Source organism: Quercus lobata, chromosome 2, assembly GCF_001633185.2.
Source record: "Quercus lobata isolate SW786 chromosome 2, ValleyOak3.0 Primary Assembly, whole genome shotgun sequence".
Classification (NCBI taxonomy): domain Eukaryota; kingdom Viridiplantae; phylum Streptophyta; class Magnoliopsida; order Fagales; family Fagaceae; genus Quercus; species Quercus lobata.
Window position 1 is genome coordinate 40,337,526 of NC_044905.1, and position 5,206 is coordinate 40,342,731.

General features: G+C 35.4%; 1 long non-coding RNA gene across 1 annotated transcript; it reads right to left on the reverse strand.

Annotated features, from left to right (window-relative positions):
* Window positions 1–1,993: 1,993 nt before the first annotated feature.
* On the reverse strand, window positions 1,994–4,836 carry LOC115975600. Its single transcript, XR_004088134.1, has 3 exons — window positions 4,597–4,836; window positions 3,498–3,583; window positions 1,994–3,004 (listed from the first exon to the last, which is right to left on the reverse strand). It is a non-coding gene; the product is annotated as an uncharacterized LOC115975600 (long non-coding RNA).
* Window positions 4,837–5,206: the final 370 nt, after the last annotated feature.

Here is a 5,206-nt window from a genome sequence, read left to right on the forward strand (position 1 = left end):
CTTGCTGCCCTTGGATAAATGTGAATGTCATGCCATGTTAGATGAATGTTAGGGTCTTAGGCTATGATGTATATGGGATGATATGCCATGTTGTATGCTAGATGCATGTTAAAGTGTGTGTGTGTGTGTGTGTGTGTGTGTAGAATAACATGTTAGAAGACCCTTTGATGGGATTAGGACTTGGAGCACAATTTTTAGGACATATATGGATCATGTTAAGAACATATTTCATTTAGAATTGGCTAATCCTTTGACAAAATGCACTTTACTTGTAATTGGGTAGATCTAAGATGTATTTAATACTTCAAGAACAAGAGTTGAAGTTCAAGTATTGAAGCCATGCAAATCTGTTCAAGAATCAAGTGAAGAAGTGTTGTATTTTAAAGCTCGACAGATAGATCGACAAATGTACCTATCAAGATTTAAAATATGAAACTCAACAGATAAGCTCAACAGCTATATCTATCCAAAATTACAAAAATCACTTTTTCAGATCTGATTTCATGCATATACATGTGTATGTGTTTAGGTTTTCTTTTCTCACAACCCTAAACATATATAAGAATTATTTTAAGGGCCGTCTCACTTGATGCAAGTAGATGCAAAGGTTGTTGCACTTGTTATTGCAAGCATATTGTGACCAGAGACATATGCCTAGTTCATCTTCTCTTGAAGAAGCTGCTGCGTTTGTACGTCGTAGGGTTTTGTAGCCAAGAAACTTCTTGATCTTCATCGTGTGGATGAACTGAAGAACTTTGCAGCCAACATCCTTTTCAAGTTGGTGTGTTAGTTACGTACTTGGATCCGTGCATTAATTGGTTAATCACGTACTGGGAGTCGTGCATTGAAAATGAGAGATTGTCACTACAGAACAAGTCCAATTGGGTATTGGGGTAAGGGTACAACTGTAGGTTGGTATAAGGTACTAGGATTCATTTACTTGTAACCGCTTGTTTTGATAATAGTGGATTCTCGGGAGTGGTGACCTTAAATTCACCCAGTGGAGTTTTTCCTTGGAGGTTTTCTCCATTCGTAAACAAATCACCATGTCAAATTTAATTTTTACTGCATTTAGTTATTTGGTGATTTGTTTGTGCTACCACGCGTTATTGCATGTTAATTGAATTAATTAATTAACTTGGCTAATTAATTGATTAATTTATCACAATGGGTCAATACATTCTTGGCCTATTAACAATGAGTGAAGGCTAACCCATGGGTCTGGTGGGGTTAGGTGTCTAACACTTTCCCATCCTCATAACTAAACTTCGTACATGTGCTCTGGTAAAGATCAATCTTTCCACAAGGGTACTATATTATGATTCTTAGACCTAATCTAGGTGACGACTCTATTTACACCCTCTACTCGGTACAACCTAAGCCAAGGTGTACTTCCCACGAGTAAATCACTCACTGCGGGCACTTGCACCCACACTTGCACGTATAGTTGCTAATAAAAAATATTTACAATTGAATCATCTTATAGCCTTGATATTCATAAATTAAAAAAAAAAAATCACTTAAAATCAAATTAATATTTTTTTTTAACATAATTTGTATATAAATCCTAATACACAACAAATTTATCTTAAATGTGACTAGTGAGACTATGTTTAATGTTGTGCTTGGTTGGGGTGATAAGGGGAAGGGTGGGAAAGAGGAAAAGAGAATTTCCTCCCATTTTGTTGGAGAGAAAATAGGGAGGGAGGAAAACAATGAGGTGGGGTTCCACTTAGGCCCATCATTCTTTTTCTCTCCAAAGTAAGAAGAAAATGACAAAATGGTGATAAACATGAAATTGTAAAACTACCCTTATTATCCCTTTGTTTCAAATTACATTAAGTGCATAATAGTAATTTGCCATTTTTTCCCTTCTACTTTTCCATCATTTGTACCAAACACACATGATGAAAAACTAAAATATATTCTATCACACCCCAAACCCAGAAGGGTCCAAAGCGTGAGAGAAGAACCATTAAGAGCGAGAATGTAAGAGTTTTTTTTTTTTTTTTTTCCTCTCCTCGATACATGATAAAAATAAATAACCATACTAAAATTTTCATATTACAAGTCAGAGCTCTATAACACAATTACAAACAATAACTCGAGTCATGTGCCTCCAAATAATGCATGAATATGTATCAAAGCTTCAAATGGATAACACAAAACCACAATCCCTTCTAGAATACACAACCTCAACATTGAAGTTATGCCTACAAAGCCTAAGGCTAACAAACCTCAAGTATCCAACCTCCAATAGAATTAATTATGATCTCGTTAAACTTTACAAGATTGAGTCACCAACCAATCATAGCATAAATCTCTCACTTAACATAATGCTCCAATCAACACCAATAAATCAAGCTCCATGCCTGAGGTATAGCAAATTTATCTGAAAAACTGTTGGAGAGTGGGATGAGCTAAAGCACAGTAAGTAGCATAATTAATGGGAGTGGGGGAAATGCAAATTTCATGTTATAAACAGTTTGCAAAACATGTTTTAGTTTGGGAAATTGCTAACTAAATACTACAAGATCATTTTTTTTATAATAATGTAACAAGAATGATTAAATGATGAAACACAAAGTTTCTCAAAATAATACCATGAAACTATATACAATAATCTATGAGCACTAATAATATAATTCCAAAGCTATAAAATCTAACATACGGTAATTTACCACAAATATACCACATTACCACATAGACCGGTCAGGGGATCCATCCATTCACAACTGGCATGATATTGTCCTCTCTGGTATGCAGACTCTTGGCCCCATGGACAGCAACCTCACTCATACCCTCAAGGTTTTTCTCTCCCTCCATGGACAGCAAAGAGAGCGCGTCAAATAGGACCTCTCTTGCATGTGGTCTCTCAACCCCATAGGTAGCAGCCTCACCTACACACAATTAATGAACCTCTTCCCCCTATGGGCAATTGGGAAGAACGCATCATCCAAAGTGAAAGAGCACTGACTTAGATTTGATTCCGTCGTCACAAACACTACAGAAACCAAATCGAGTGATCACCGAGAAATCACACATGGCATGATGTTAAAACCACATAAGCTCACAGGTTACATTACTTTGAAACACATATTTCATATTCAAGTAGTTTTAGAAAAACCTTAAATAAGTTAACTTCTACAAAGTTTGTAAGGTTTTCAACTTCATTCTTGTCAAAAGATTTTCTATCAATTTCCCACATAACAAGACAAGCATCTTTAAATTTTCTAATATGCCATAAAATCCATGATTTCCTTATCAAAGATTAAATAAAAGATGCTCATTTTTCCATATCAACAATTCATACATTTCCCCAAATGCAATACCAAATATGATGCACTTTTCATACATAATAATATATGATAGGGTCACAACATAACACTTTTAAGAAAACATATATCCATATATAATTTTGCAAAATGTGTTTGACCCAAAAATAACGTTAATGAAACATGGTTATTTTCCAAAAATCCCATTAAAAAGCTACTTACCTCGGAAAGCTAATCGATTTTACCTCAACCAGCATCACAAAATCAACCAATCTCGTCATTAGGTCCATCACCAAGAATCTCAAAACCTAGAAACATAAGGATCAAGCCTATTAATAACAAGGCCTATCGCAAAGTTTCTCATCACATTTGTCTCCAAAATCGAATAGGATCCCCTAAAACAAATCAAATGCACTAAAGCCTAGCTTGGCCAACCTAAGACAAGTACCCTTCCCAAGCAGGAACCAAAATAGTGCTGACACAACCAAAACATTTTAAATTCACTACCGCAAAAATGTGCATCATAAGATAATATAACATACTCATGAATCTCTTTGAGTACTAAATAATATATTTAAGCCAAGATAAGATCAACCAAGGTTTGGGATTAATTCCACAATTTCTCAGCGTTTTAGTCTTGCTTTCAGATTTAGTACATAGCAGGGCAGCCATTTGTAAAAATTGTTTGGTCAATGAAAAGTTATCCGATTAATTCAAAACTTTAAAAGAACATTCCCCTATATGTATACAATGTACCACAGAAAATTCTGCCCAAAAAATTTTTTCTGTAATTTATTAAAAATCATGCATTGCGGCTGACTCAAATCTGTCATGACAGCTTTAGAAAATTGCTATAGTTGTAAGACTAGCCCAAATTATTTGAGAATTTACTCACATTAAAACCACCAGATTTAAAGCATATTAAAAACAAGGAATCAAACCCAAAAATCTCATATAAACAACTTATCAAACACTTGGTATACAAAAGCACATGCTCACACTTAACTTGCATAAATTCGTAGTTATCACTTCACTCACACCCACATATGCCAAAGTCATTTAAAATGCAAAGAACACACTTCCAAATATCAACCCAAACTTCCACAAAATCAACCCACACAATTGCTTAAGGAACCCAAATTTTAACCATGGAGAAACCCCAAATGATTACCATTTGTAAAAATGCTTAACCATTTAACAATTAAGTCCACCAAATCAAAAATCCATGTACTCAATCACATGTATATCACTCAAGTAGCTTAGATTAGAAAGAAATCTTACAACAACTTGAAAAGCTACCAAAATAGTTAAAGAGTTTTACCTTTAAAGTTTGAGATAATGGAGCGTATGGGGTTTCTAATGGGGTTCTCCGGTGAAATCCACCAAAGGTGGGGGTAGATGGCTGGTTTACCGATGAGGGAGTGTGAGAAATAGAGGGAGCTAGAGCTAGAGTGTGTAGGTGTGTGGGCTTTGGTGGGTGGGTGAGATAGAAAGATAGAGAAATAGAGAGAAGGAGCAGCCAGGCAAGAGGGAGACAAAGATATCAATGTGAGATGAGGAAGAAAAGAAGGGTGGGGGGGGGGAGGTTGGTGACTTAAGTTGATAAGCTTAATTACCAAATTGCCCCAAAAATATCTTTAGTAAAATTATCAATTTGCCCCTCAAGCTTCCTCTAATATACACTTAATAACTGGGATGTTACATATTCTATCCTTGCACTTTTACCATCCTCACTTTGTCATCATCCCAACCAAATAGAGCATAAGTGTAAGAGAGAAAAAGAGTGGTTTGATGTTGACTAATTGATAAGAGCCTAAGAGGTGCCTTTAGAGATAGAGGGAAATTATATGCTAAATCTAGTTTTTAAGAGAGAGGCGGAGACATAGATAGATAGAGGTTTGATTGAAAGCTGGAAAGGATTTTTTAAGAGA